The sequence below is a fragment of the Hylobates moloch genome, unplaced genomic scaffold, assembly GCF_009828535.3.
Source record: "Hylobates moloch isolate HMO894 unplaced genomic scaffold, HMol_V3 SCAFFOLD_1, whole genome shotgun sequence".
Taxonomy (NCBI): Eukaryota; Metazoa; Chordata; class Mammalia; order Primates; family Hylobatidae; genus Hylobates; species Hylobates moloch.
The window spans coordinates 67,275,988-67,291,140 of NW_026652276.1; the positions used below are offsets into that span (position 1 = coordinate 67,275,988).

Consider the following 15,153-nt stretch of genomic DNA (forward strand, 5'->3'; position numbering starts at 1 on the left):
CCCTCTGGTCCCGCCCCTTCCAGAACTGCTTCCCGCCTTTCGGGCTCCTTGTCCAATCATGAGCGCCCGAGTGCTCTTTGGTGCCCGTCCCCTCTACCCGCCCTGCCGAAGACCCGCCTTCTTCTCCTTAAGCCTGACGAAATCACCTGACTCGGAGGCGCTCCCTCAGAAGGAAGGCAAGAAGGGGCGTGTGCGTGAAGGGGAGGGGCGCGAGAAGGAAGGGGGGGATGCCGGGAGCGGGGCGGGCGGGGCGGGGTTTGTCAGTCCGATCTCGCGAGAGAGGACGGAAGCCTGTGGGAGCCCGTGGCCTTTAAAGTGCCGTTCAGCCTTTTCCTCCAGGGGTGGTTTGTAAACACGGCTGTGCTCGGGGCTCGTGGGTGACCGAAAGGATCATGAACTAGTGACCTGGAAAGGTGAGTAATGATGGGCAGAGGTCAGCAGGGCTGGAGACTGTAGGGATACGGAGAAAGAAGGCGCTAACATGGCGACGTCGCTCAGCACAGTCCCCACCCCCCGTTTCCCATCACCTCGGGTGCTCCTGACGTGCTCCTTAGCCCTTGGGGCGATTGTGGCTGTGCTGCCACCTCAGCGGCCCGCGCGGTGTGGACTTCGGGAGCCTGACTGGCTGGGCCGGACCGTTAGGTAACCAGCGTTCGTTGTTCCGGCCCCTCCCTCTCGCGCGCTTTCCTAAGGCAGAGGAAAAATGAATAACGGCTCCCTCTTAGACCCCTCCCTCCGAATTATCTTCACCCTACTTGGGTCAGTTCAGAGGTCCTCGGGGCGCGCGTCGATTCAGCCGTGTGCGCAGGGAGACCTCTCCCACCCACAGTCCTTGGGTTGGGCGGGGAGAGGGCCCACTCTGGTCTCCCCACCCAGTATTCAAGCGATTGAGGACGGTGTATTTGTGATGGTGGCGGGGAGGAGGATCGGGAGGCGCGGCTGAAAATAGAATCAGGGTCCCTGGCTGCGGTGCAGCCTGAAGGAAAGAATGGTGTGGAGAACCTAGGAGCTGGAAGTCTCGGCCTTTTTCGTCCTTTCCGCCACCCTCACAATCCCGCTACCCCCCGCTTTTTCCCGGTGGGGCGGGGCTTAGGTGTGGGTGCAGACTGATTCTGGTATTTTCCCCTATTTTTTTTTTTAACTTCTCTGGGTGGACAGCAGACCTTATGTAAAGAAATAATTTGCTTTTCATCAATGCCCTAGGGACCAGGGCCGAAAGGGAGTGTGTGTACGTGTTTTCTATGTTCGCTCGTTTAACCGAACCTAGGAGGAAAAAGGAGGAGCTGGGGACTATTTTTGTGCCCCTAGGTAGGATAAAATTGGCTTTCCTTAATGGAGACTCTTAAAACTGGTGAGGCCAAGAGCAAAACTACTGTGAATATCATGGAGTAAAAGAGATTACTCCTGATGGACCTTAGGCATCAGAAATTTTAGTGAAAGAAATGTTTCTCTTAAAATTCAACACATATTTTAAATAGTGATGTAAAGCATTTCTTTACATGTACCTTCAGGTTTTCTAATGCTTTCCTGGCTATTATTTAACTGGTACTAAGGGATTGACTAATCCCTAAATTATAATGTGAAAGTTTAAATTTCTTAGAGGTTTTAAATTATGGAGACGATCACAATGCATGCATTTAAGATATACATTTAAAATCAGAACAAAAACTGACTTCCTTTGAGCACATTTTTTGTCCTATTTGAAGAAACATGACCACTGGCATTATCATTGTAACAGCCGTTCTAATCTTTAAATAGCCATATAGCTTTGGTCTCTTGAATCAAAATTATGAAGGTAAAGCTTTATAAAAGCTTGTTAGAAAGTCAAACCTACAGGTTTAACACAGAAGCAGTTTTATCATGTGTTAATTTTTTTTTCCTTACTTGAGGAATCCACCGTAAAAACTTTGTTTCAAAAATGATAGGAACATCCTTGTAAAATACATTTTAAAAATACAGATTCCCCTCTGCAGATTAAGAAAGTTCATGGATCTTTAAGGCCATCAGTAGTTGCGTAATAGTTAAGAATCCTCGTCTTTGTAAAATAATTTCTAGGAATCTTCCAAATTTACCGTGATGTGTAAAAGAGTTTCTGAGAATCTTCCAAATTTGCCATGATGTGTATGTTGCCTTCCTAAGACGTTTAATCTTGCTTTGAGAGAATGCTACTGCCATTAAGTTTTAAGAAATGATTTAAAATGTAATATCGTGGAAATTTAGAACTTAGATGTTAGGTGTTTTAATTGTCAGTAAGGAAGGAGCTTTCAGGGACTTTTTTTTTTTATGTGTAGGGTACATAATACCTTCTATAGCTCCGGGTGCATTTCCTGAAAATCCTTTTTAAAAATATCCGAATGTTTATTTCGTATTTGGGGCACTATATTTTTATTAGTTAAATATGTAACCCAGGAAATCCTGCACTTTTTTCTTTGGCGTTTTTTGTTTTTAAGCTAATAGTAGAGGCTGGGCGTGCGCGGTGGCTCATGCCTGTAATCCCAGCACTTTGTGAGGCCGAGTGGGGCGGATCATGAGGTGAGGAGATCGAGACCATCCTAGCTAACACGGTGAAACCCCGTCTCTACTAAAAATACCAAAAATTAGCCGGATGTGTTGGCGCCTGTAGTCCCAGCTACTGGAGAGGCTGAGGCAGAGAATCCGTTGAACCTGGGGGGCGGAGGTTGCAGTGAGCCGAGATCGCGCCACTGCACTCCAACCTGGGCGACACAGCGAGACTCCGTCTCAAATAAATAAATAAATAGTAGAAATGTTTGTCAGCATTTTAACAAATAATGGGGGTGGGGTCCTCTTTATTGGTATTCAGGATCTGAAAGCTCTATGAGTATGGTTCAAAAATATGCCATACATCAAACATCTATCTATAAGTAGCATTAACTCTTCACAAAATAATGTACATTTGTTCTACCCAAATTTTTGTATTTTGGAAAACTTGGGTTTTAATGATACATACGTTCTTGTCTGGTAAATTGTTAGATCATGTTAGATCAGGTAAACAGTCTCACTAATGTGTGCTGTTTCTCCTGATTTTGTCTTCAGGCTCTTCCTTCCAATATGAAATATGTCTATAAGTAGGTATTTCTTTCTCTTTTTTATTCTTACTAAAATGTCGTTGGAGAATATAAAGTAGTTGAAGTCTCCCTTATTAAAACTAGATTTTCATCAGAACCTCTCGTTAAAAATTCAGTGAATAACGATAATTAATATTCAACTGATTTTTATAAAAGTCAATGCATATAGCACCTGTTGGGTTATTTTGTATAATTAAAATGTACCCTAAAAAAAAATCCCACCATAGCCAGGTGTGGTAGCTTACGGCTGTAATCCCAGCACTTCGGGAGGCTGAGGCAGGCGGATCACCTGAGGTCAGGAGTTCAAGACCAGCCTGGCCAACATGGTGAAACCACGTTGGTAGGCGCCTGCAATCCCAGCTACTGGGGAGGCTGAGGCAGGAGAATCGCTAGAACCCAAGAGCAGGAGGCTGCAGTGAGCCGATCGTGCCACTGCACTCTAGCCTGGGCAACAGAATGAGACTGCATCTCAAAACAAAACAAAAACCAAGAAACTCACTTGGTATTGTTACAATCTGGAGTTTAATTTAGTATTTCTGTGTTTATCTTATACTCACACCAGTTCCTCAAGGCTAAGAACTTGTCTAAAATGCTGCATGTTCTCTTTATGTAAGTTTTAATGTTGAAGTAGGAGGATAGTATTCACCTATTTATATTTGAAGGAAAACCCCAGAGAACATTTTATTTCCTTTGTTATGTTTCTCAAGGTTAAAAGGTTATATAGTAAGGTATAAGATAGTTTCATAGAAAATTAAGGAAATTTGTGGATCTTTAAGGCCATCAGTAATTGTATTTTATTTTATTTTATTTTATTTTTGAGACAGTCTCCCTCTGTCTTCCACGCTGGAGTGCAGTGGTGCAGTCTTGGCTCACTGCAATCTCCACCTCCCGGATTCAAGTGGTTCTCCTGTCTGAGCCTCCCGAATAACTAGGATTACGGGGGTGCACCACCATGCCCTGCTAATTTTTGTATTTTTAGTAGAGATGGGGTTTCACCATGTTGGCCAGGCTGATCTGGAATTCCTGGCCTCGAGTGATCCGCCCGCCTTGGCCTCTCAAAGTGTTGAGATTACAGGTGTGAGCCACCACACCAGGCCTATTTTTACACATTATTTTATAATATAAATATATTTAATGTTACATATAAATATAAATATGTGTTCATTATATATGTCTTTTCAATTTGTTGAGACTTTTTAACAACCTTGCTGACAACCTTGAAACTGGTGTATTTTCACTTTTAAGGCATTACAGGCATGAGCCACTGCACCCCGCCTATTTTTACACATTGTGTTACCGGTGTATTTAATGTTACATATTATATAATTATAAATAAATATGTATTCATTATATGTATCTTTTCAATTTATTCTTGTTGGCAACCTTGAAACTAGTGTATTCATTTTCACTTTTCTTTTTTTTTTTTTTGAGATGGAGTCGCTATGTCACCCAGGCTGGAGTGCAGTGCCGCTCTCAGCTCATTGTACCTCTGCCTCCCGGGTTCAACTGATTCTCCTGCCTCAGCCTCCTGAGTAGCTGGGATTACAGGTGCCTGCCACCACACCTGGCTAATTTTTGTATTTTTAGTAGAGACGGGGTTTCACCATGTTGGCCGGGCTGGTCTCGAACCTGCCTCGGCCTCCCAAGTGTTGGAATTACAGGCATGAGCCACCACACCCAGCATCATTTTCATTTTTTAAGTATGTTTATTGATTTTTTTTCCTTGGCATTTTGACATTGACAGTAAAGAAGAGATGTAAATAAAATGTTTTGGGGGCTTCGCCTATTCACCCATATTTGCATTCTGTGTCTTAACAAAGATAGTGGTTCTCAGCCACTTTTTTGCCTTTCTACCTGAGGAATACAAAATACTTCCAACAGTAGTAGTGGCTTATTACCACAGAGATTCTCAACAAGATTGGTAGGGAAAGACAGGGAGAAATAATTGTAATTGGCAAAATACCATATGGACTTTGGTTATTTTTGTAATATATAGTATTTTTATCTATAATATTGACCATAAATTTATAAATATATTCCCTAAATATTCTTTAGTTTGCTAGCAGAACCGAAACCTTTGTCATTCCAATTTTTTAGCTTTGCTCCAATGTTATAGCTTTGGTTTTTCTAAATTTACTGTTTGGGCTAGTATGTTTGCTTTCTTTTATTTATTTATTTATTTATTTATTTATTTATTTATTTATTTATTTATTTTATTTATTTTTTGAGACGGAGTCTCACTCTGTCACCCAGGCTGGAGTGCAGTGGCATGATCTTGGCTCACTGCAAGCTCCGCCTCCCAGGTTCACGCCATTCTCCTGCCTCAGCCTCCCAAGTAGCTGGGACTACAGGCACCCACCACCATGCCCGGCTAATTTTTTAATATTTTTAATAGAGACGGGGTTTCACTGTGTTAGCTAGGATGGTCTCGATCTCCTGACCTCGTGATCCGCCTGCCTCGGCCTCCCAAAGTGCTGGGATTACAGGCGTGAGCCACTGTGCCCGGCCTGCTTTTATTTATTAAACATGTGTCAGAACAATTTTTTTATATATCAACTTGTTTTGCCATACTAACAAATAATTGTGTTCATTATTTTTGTTTTCTTCTAGTTTGTACATATATATTGCAGTTTTTACAGAATTATATCAAAAAAGTTTTATTTTACTTTTGTAGCATTGTGTTTTTCCATGTTGTATAACCTTTATGATATTTGATTGTTACTTGATAGTTGAAAAATAAGTATTAAATTTGTTCTAAACACCTGACAGGAAAATAATAGTTTTCAGTTTATGCCTATTTTGACATCGAATTGAACATCTCTGTGCATTTATCTTTTTCTTTTACGAATTGTTTCTATAGGATACTAATCTCAAATGAATTACTAGTCAAAGGATATAAATGTTTCTACAGTTGCCAGATTTTTGCCTCCCCAAAGACTTGAGCAAGTTTACACTGTCAGCAGAGCGTGAATGCGTTAGCTTTGCCATAATTTTGTGAACTTTGGAGTTACGATTAATGAAGTGTGATTACATAATTGGGAATTATTGCTGGGAGTAAGTTGTATTATTTAGCAGTTTTAAAATTATTTAGTTGGCCATATCATTATTTATCTACCAGTGATCTATGTGATGTGACAAATATTGTATATTTCATATTTTCTGACATTTTACTGTCTTTGTTTCTCTTAAAGTTTACCAAAACTTTTGACAGCCTAATAACAATAATTCTTAGATTTCATGCAGTTTTATGTGGTTTGTACACTGAATATTTTAATGCTAGTTTAAGAGTTAATTTCTGGGCTGGGCATGGTGGCTCACGCCTGTAATCCCAGCATTTTGGGAGGCCTAGGCGGGTGGATCACCTGAGGTCAGGAGTTCGAGACCAGCCTGGCCAACGTGAGAAAACACCGTCTCTGCTAAAAATACAAAAATTAGCTGGGCATGATGGCGGGTGCCTGTAATCTCAGCTGCTCGGGAGACTGAGGCAGGAGAATCGCTCGAACCTGGGAGGCAGAGGTTGCAGTGAGCCAAGATCACACCAGTGCACTCTAGCCTGGGCAACAGAGCGAGACTGTGTCTCAAAAAAAAAAAAAAAAGAGTTACTTTCTGAACTATACATTTCATAGTTCTGTCTTATGAATGTGTCATTATGATTTATTAAGATTTATAATGACAAATTCATTTCCATGTAGGAAACACTTGGAATAAAGAAAGTGTATATGAGTATATGATAGCCAAATTGACTGAGTTTTGTCTCTGGCACATAGTAAGTATGTAATCAATATTTTAGGATAGTTATTAAAAGCCAGATTGTCAGGGGTCTACCACTTACTGTGTTATCTTGGGTAAATTATATAACCTCTCTGCCTCAGTTTCCTTCTCTTTAAGGAGAATAATTTAACTCATAGTCTTGCTGTGAGCATTCATGTAATATATATACAATACTTAATACAGTGTCAAGAACTTAATGAGTACTCAGTATATGTTGTGGGAATTATTATTGAAGTTCATTCAGAAATAATCTAGCCTAGCCCTCCAGGCATGCTTGTGCTGTAGCTTGAAAGCAGTACAGCAACCATCTACTTGGTAGCTTTGGCAACAAAGTTGTTTTTCCCTAAGAATTTATAATTTGTGGAGGAACATACCACCTTAGAATTTTCATAAATTCATTTGAGAGAATGTCTCATTTTTTTTGTTCCATATGTACCCCTTCTCAGACATTTTCTGTATCAAATTCCTGCAGTATAGCATATCCTTATTTTAAGATGATAAAATTATGATACTGTGATTTTCATAAAATCCAATTACCTTTGTATTTTTGAGACAAAGTCTTACTGTGTCATCCAGGTTGGAGTACAGTGATGCAAATAAGTCTAACTGTGGCTTCCACCTCTGGGGCTCGAGAGATCTTCCCACCTCAGCCTCCCAAATAGCTGGGACCACACTCGCATGCCACCACACTCAGCTAGTTTTTAAATTTTTGTAGAGATGGAGTCTTGCCGTCCCAGGCTGGTCTCAAACTCCCAGGCTCAAGCGATCCTCCCACCTCAGTATCACAAAGTGCTGGGATTACAGGCTGCTCCCCACCCCAGCTATTCTTTTCTTCTACTCCACCAATCCCGTTATAAACATTCTAGGGAAACCTTTCATTTCTCCTTCCCCATAGTGGAATTGAGATTATGATTAAAATACCACAGTTCTAAAGTTGTTTTGAAGTCTCTGCTAATTATACAATTATAACTACACTATCAATTTTTGGCCATAAAGTTGAGAATCAGTGAAATCTTTTATCATTTGTAAGGTAGGTTTTAATGATTGTTGATATATAGTTGTTGGGTCGAGGGTTATTTTTTGTAGTAATACACTTTACTTACTTGAATTTTGACATACTTTGAAAACGGAAGAAAGAGGTGAGCTTATCATTGTTTTAATGGGCATAGTACATAATCCATAGTCTTACTTTATTTCATTTTTAGAGACAGGGTCTCTATCACCCAGGCTGGAGTGTGGTGGTGCAGTTATAGTTCACTGCTGCCTCAAACACCTGGGCTTCAGCGATCCTCCCACCTCAGCCTCCTGAGTAGCTGGGACTACAGGCATGTGCTACTATACCCAGCCAATTTTTTAATTTTTTATAGAGATGGAGTCTCACTATGTTACCCAGGTTGGTCTTGAATTCTTGGCCTCAAGTAATCCTTCCATCTCAGCTTCACAAAGCACTGGGGTTACAGGCGTGAGCCACCACACCAAGCCTGTAGTGTATTTTATTTGTGCCCTCTTCATAATGAGAAATTTTTATTGATGTATTTTTAATAATGGTGATGACTATGAATTACTGTAATTCTTGGAGAGCTGTGAATTTCTATTTCTATTTTCTTTTTGCTTTTACAAAAAATAAGTTTCTCAAGAGAAAAAAAAGCAATGAAAGGTATTTTATCACCTACCTTGGGCAAATATAATGCTATGGACCTTAGACCACATAATTCTGTTACCAAATCTAAAGTGATGTTATTAGCACAACTTGTGCTAGCCTTGTTTATATTCATAATTATTACTCTGTAAATTTTTTGTATTTATGTATTTGTTATTCTATTATAATTTTAAACTATAAAACTACTTGCTTTCTTTACATTGCCTAGGAATGATCAAGACTCACTTTAAAAATGTTTAATTTAAAAATTGGACTACTGATATTTTAATTGAAGAATATTTTTGAGATATTGAACTGATTTCACTATTCACATACTCATAATACAGTCTGGAGAAGTTTGTGATACTTTTTACGTGTACCATCAACTTTGAGAAATTTCATCAAAATTTTAGTATACTCTTGGAAATTGTATGAAGGACATCTCTCATGTCTGCTGTGAGTGGGGGAAGAAATACTGCTGCTTTCCTTGTTAACATTGGGCTTAATGTTTTTCTCTCAGCTGATGAATTTGAGTTCCCTAAATTGATGAACTAAACATTATGTATCAAATAAACTTACAGATAGCATTAAAATCGTGGGTTAAAGATTAATATAAAACTTTTTTTCTTTTTTTGAGACAGAGTCTTGCTCTGTCGCGCAGGCTGGAGTACAGTGGTAGGATCTCAGCTCACTGCACCCTCCACCTCCCGGGCCCAAGCAGTTCTCGTGCCTCAGCCTTTTCAGCAGCTGGGACCGTAGGCGCCGCCACCACACCCAGCTGATTTTTTTGTATTTTTAGTAGAAACGGGGTTTCTCCATGAAGACCAGGCCGGTCTTGAACTCCTGACCTCAAGCAGTCTGCCTACCTTGGCCTCCCAAAGTGCTGGGATTACAGGGTTGAGCTATCATGCCCAGCCAAAACTCTTATGTCTAAAAGTCAAACTGAATATGTAGTTCAGTTTCTGGCCTTAAAAATAAAGAAGATAGTAGGATTAGGTATTTATTAGGCATTAGGAAAATGTACATTTAAAGTCAAAGTAAAATGCAGTAAAATTTATGAACTTAATAACTATTTTAGTGTCATGCACTGTGTATTTTACATATATTATTTTTATATATTTTGATAGCCTTGAAATGTATATTTTTTTTTACTGTAGAGGATCATAGTGTAATCATACAATTTAAAATTTTCCTGGCCAGGGGCAGTGGCTCACACCTATAATCCCAGCACTTTGGGAGGCTAATACAGGAGGATCATTGCCTTGATTAATGGAGGCTTTAAGGCACTCTGATTTTAAATTATCCGTTGAAAATATCCACTTGGGTTCCTGTAGAGATGACCTCAGTTTCCAGTGTTCCCCCCAGACATTTGCTTCTTGCCATAGGATCAGGAAGTTTTAAGGCACTCTTATTTTAAATTATCCATTTAAAATACCCATTTTAAGTTATCCATTTTAAAATTATCCATGGATAATTTGAAATAAGAGTTTGAGCTCAAGGAATTCAAGACCAGCCTGGGCAACGTCGTGAGACCTGGTCACTCCAAAAAAAATTTAGCTGGGCGTGGTGGCATGTGTACCTGTGGTTCCGCCTACTCAGGAGGTTGAGGTGGGAGGATCACTTGAGCCCAGGAGATCAAGGTTGCAGTGAGCCATGGTTGGGCCACTGCACTTACAGAGCAAGACCCTGTCTCAAAAAAAAAAAAAAAATCCTGAATTCAAAATACTTTAGTCTTGAGAGGCAAATAAAGTCCTACTAGGTCGTGGCTGCAGGTTTTCAAACTCCTTGATTTAGGTTTGTTGTTATGACCACATTGCTATTCCCAAGGTGATCTCTAGGATCATCTCAAGAATGTATGAAGATAGTCATGAATGTGCTGTGTTTGTATCCTGCTTCAGTTCACCTTGGCTGTGCCTACATGATGACAAATGTTGGTGTTTTTTTTTTTTTGAGACGGAGTCTCACCCTGTCACCCAGCCTGGAGTGCAGTCGTGCGATCTCGGCTCACTGCAACCTCTGCCTCCCAGGTTCAAGCAGTTCTCTCCCTCAGCCTTCTGAGTAGCTGGGATTACAGGTGCCTGCCACCACATTCAGCTAATTTTTGTATTTTTAGTAGAGAAGGGGTTTCACCATCTTGGCCAGGCTGGTCTTAAACTCTTGATCTCGTGATCCACCCACCTTGGCCTCCCAAAGTGCTGGGATTACAGGCGTGAGCCACCGTGCCCAGCCTATGATAACAGATGTTTGACAGGGAATAAAGTCATGTCTAGTATCGTGCTAGCGTGCCCCTCCCCCTTAAGTGTTGGCCCCAAATCTTCCCTTTTTTTTTTATATTTGTGGGAAGGGGCCACATCAGCAGCAATCATCAACCAATCAATAGGATCTACTTAGTGGTGAACATATTGGCTGTTTAATTGGTAAGAGTTGCTGGCTTGACCGCACCACAGCATGGCCACTTGGGTTCCTGTAGAGATGGCCTCAGTTTCCAATGTTCCTCCCAGACGTTTGCTTCTTGCCCAATCGAGAGGGGATCTCAAGACTCTTGATTGGTCGTTGTGAGCTCTCACCCTGCCTGGCTGTGTAGATAGACTGCATAGATACATGAAGTGGGGATGGGGGCCAAGGGCCTATTACTGCTGTTTGGAAATACTTGCCTCTTGTAGATCCAGCCTTATTGTTTTTCTGACATCCTAGTAATAGCAGATTCTGCACAAAGTGGATATCAGAGTTAATACTGTGAGGAGACAAAATAATGAGAATAGTTTTACCAAAGACAATGAAATATCGCATAATGTCTGCATTTTGCCATTGATTTGAGCGCATCTTTAGAAAACTGAATTTAACGAAAACCCAGGACATTGCTGGAAATTGTATGCCCTTTAGAAACTGTGTGAATTTTTATACAAACGCTGTTTTATGAGTTATATAAAATGTTACAAAAATAGAAAAAAAATACCCTGTGTCTATAAGGTGGTGCTGCTGTTGAAGTCGTGGGGCACAAGTCCATCTTCCTGGTACCTTACAACTCTTCTTACTGTATTAATTTTCTATTCCTGACTCATACATTACCACATACTTAACATCTTAAAACAATAAAGATTTATTGTCTCACAGTTTTTGTAGGCCAGAAGTCCAGGCGGGCCCAACCGAGTCTCAGCTTAGGGCATTACAAAGCCAAGATCAGTGCATTGGCAGAGCTGCATTCCTTTCTGGAGTCTCTAGGGAAGAATCCACTTCCAAGTTAATTCGGGTAGTTTGCTGAATTCCATAGGTCTTTCCTTTTTGTCCCTCTTTCCTTACTGGCTATGAGCCAAGGGCTGGTCGTTTCTCCCAGGAGCTGAATGAAGTGCTTTCCATGTGGCCCCCACCAGTAATGGCTGGTCAAATCCCTCTCATGCTTCTAACCTGTCTGACTTCTTTTTCTGGCTGAATCTCTGACTCCAGATGGAGAAAGTTCTCTGCTCTTGAGGTCTCTTGATTAGATTCCTGGATAACCAGGAATCTATCTTATTTTTGGATCTGTAGTCCTTTTTTTTTGTTTTTTGTTTTTTTGAGACAGTCTTGCTCTGTCACCCAGGCTGGAGTGTAATGGTGCAATCTTGGCTCACTGCAACCTCCGCCTCCCAGGTTAAAGCGATTTTCCTGCCTCAGCCTCCCAAGTAGCTGGGATTACAGGTGCCCGCCACCACGCCTGGCTAATTTTTGTATTTTTAGTAGAGACGGGGTTTCACCATGTTGGCCAGGCTGATCTCAAACTCCTGACCTCAGATGATCCGCCTGCCTTGGCTTCCCAAAGTGCTGGGATTACAGGCATGAGCCACCACGCCCAGCAAAGATCTGTGTAGTCTTTTTACATCTGCAGTGTTCCTTTTGTGGTGGAAGGTAACCTGTTAACAGGTTCCAGGGATTAGGGTGTGGACATCTTTGGAGGGCCATTCTGCCTAATACATTCATATACTCCTGAAAAGAAACTTGATAAATTCTGTACCCTTGCACATTTTAAAGTTGATTCCTACAATTTTTCATCATAGATTGAAATTGTTGAAAAAAATATAATTTCTGTTTTTTCCAGATACGCCACTTTTATAAGTACCTAAATATCATAGTGATTTGATGCTGTCATTGGTTTTAAAAAACAAGCTTGAATTAACTCATTTCACAGTTGGAAGTTTTCAGTGTCCCTTTTTCTTATTAAACTGTTTATTTTCTTTCGACTTCTCCAGCATAATTTTATTTGAATTCAATGTATTTTAATGTTTTAAAATACTTTATTAATGACTCTATCATACTTGTTTGAAGCAAATATACATTTAATTTTTCAAAATTTTTTACTGATTTCTTCATTCTTGTGGAACTCCCTCTCTGGACAATGCATTTTTGTATGGTATTTCCACAATGGAAGAGGTAATCATTAAATGAAAATTGTTATTCTTTCTGTCATCACACTGTACAGTAAAGTGTATCTGAATTCCTAAACACAAGGCAGAACACCAATTCTTAAAGCCATGCTTTGCCTTTAATAGAAATATTTGTAAGACAGGGAAAGCCAGAAGCTTGAGGGTTAATGGTGCCTTGATAGTGGAGGTTTTAAGGCACTCTTATTTTAAATTATCCATTTGTTTTGTTCCATGGAAGCTTCTACAACCTAGGGCAACTCATTCTAATAAGATTTGGGATGGGGATAGGTATGGATTTCTTGTGAAAAGTGGGAGAATGAGGACTCTGGGAAGGTAGGCAGATCATCTTTGGGAAAGCAAACAAAGGGAAGATGAAGATATAGAAGTTGATTTTCTTAAAACTTGTCATGCTCAAGTATCCCTTGGAAAGCCTTAGTGTGTACCTTTAGTAATACATACCCCACTTTGTATCCCATACTGCCTCCTTGAAAGACTGTCCCCCTCCTGCCTACCTCCTGTCCTCCCACAGGGACAGAAGCTAACTTCTCTCCACCACCCAGGATTGCCCTTGCATCTGTTACGCACTTTTGAGTCCATGCCCAACAGAGGATTAATTCCTTTCTCATACTAATGCCTACCTTTTGGGCCCTGTTTCTTGTCACAGTATTTGGCTCTTACCAGGAAATTTGCCATTAGCAGTGTTTGCACATTTCAGCAGAGATTCTACCCACAGGTTAGTGATATCCAAATATAGCCATTTGCTGCATAACAACATTTTGAGTCAGCAGACCACATATAAGATGTGGTAGCCATCATGATATAGTATAACACATTACTCACATTTGTAGTGATGTTGGTGTAAACAAACCTACTGTGCTACCAGTTGTATAAAAGTATAGCATTTGTCTTTCATTAAGACAAGGAAAAGATAGCACAATTACGTACAGTATATAATATTTGATAAACAATGATGTTACTGGTTTATGTATTTAAATATACTTTTTAATCATTATTTTGGAGTGTACTTTTACTTTTTTTTAAAAAAAAAGTTTATTTTAAAACAGCCTCAGGCAGGTCCTTCAGGAGGTATTCCTCAAGAAGGCATTGTTAATCATAGGTGATCAGGGCTCCATGTTATTGCCCCTGAAGACCTTCTAGTGGGACAAGATGTGGAAGTGGAAGACAGTGACACTGATGATCCTCATCCTGTGTAGGCCTAGGCTAATGTGTGTATCTGTGTGTTAGTTCTTAATAAAATAATTTTAAAGTAAAATATATATATATATATATATATATATTTTTTTTTTTTTTTTTTCTTTTTGAGATGGAGTTTCGCTCTTGTTGCCTAGGCTGGAGTGCAGTGGTGCAGGTTCGGCTCACTGCAACCGCCACCTCCCAGGTTCAAGCGATTCTCCTGCCTCAGCCTCCTGAGTAGCTGGGATTACAGATATGCACCACCATGCCGGCTAATTTTGTATTTTTAGTAGAGATGAGGTCCATGTTGGTCAGGCCGGTCTTCAACTCCTGACCTCAGGTGATCCGCCTACCTCGACTTCCCAAAGTGCTGGGATTACAGGCGTGAGCCACCATGCCCGGCCTAAAAATTTTTAAGATAGAAAAAAGCTTATTAGAATAAGGATGAAAATATTTTTGTATAGCTGTACACTGTGTTTGTGGTGGTGTTTTTTTTTGTTTTGTTTTTTGTTTTTTTCTTTTTGAGACAGAGTCTTGCTCTGTCGCCCAGGCTGGAGTGCAATGGTGTGATCTCAACTCACTGCAACCTCTGCCTCCTGGGTTCAAGCGATTCTCCTCTGCCTCAGTCTCCCGAGTAGCTGGGACTACAGGCGTCCGCTACCATGCCCGGCTAATTTTTTGTATTTTTAGTAGAAAAGGGGGTTTCACCATATTGGCCAGGCTGGTCTCGAACTCCTGACCTTATGATCCACCCTCCTAGGCCTCCTAAAGTGTTGGGATTACGGGTGTGAGGGTGTGAGCCACAGCGCCCGGCCTAAAATCTTTTATACTGTATTTTTACTGTACTCTTTCTGTGTTTAGATACACAAATACCATTTTGTTACAAATGGTAACAGTATTCAGTACAGTAACATCCTGTACAGGTTTGTAGCCTAGGAGCAATAGGCTGTATCATCAAGGTTTGTGTGAGTACAGTCTGAAGTTTGCACAATGGTGTTTTGGCCTAACTTCACATTTCTCAGAATGTATCCGTGTTGTTAAGTGATGCATGATTATATAAGAAATA

The 15,153-nt window shown here is 40.5% G+C and overlaps 1 protein-coding gene and 1 long non-coding RNA gene across 3 annotated transcripts in view; one reads left to right on the plus strand and one right to left on the minus strand.

Moving 5' to 3' along the window:
• Positions 1-263: 263 nt before the first annotated feature.
• On the minus strand, positions 264-927 carry LOC131383834 (uncharacterized). The gene is made up of 3 exons (XR_009214189.1): positions 756-927; positions 528-687; positions 264-405 (listed from the first exon to the last, which is right to left on the minus strand). It is a non-coding gene; the product is annotated as an uncharacterized LOC131383834 (long non-coding RNA).
• The window catches only part of ATF2 (activating transcription factor 2), a 95,152-nt gene continuing 80,302 nt past the window's right edge, over positions 304-15,153 (plus strand). The window contains exon 1 of one of the 2 annotated variants that reach the window (XR_009214183.1): positions 304-413. The gene's annotated coding sequence lies outside the window, so the exon portion shown is untranslated. The remainder of the gene's footprint in view (positions 414-15,153) is intronic. The other variant, XM_032755323.2, reaches the window with a different exon arrangement.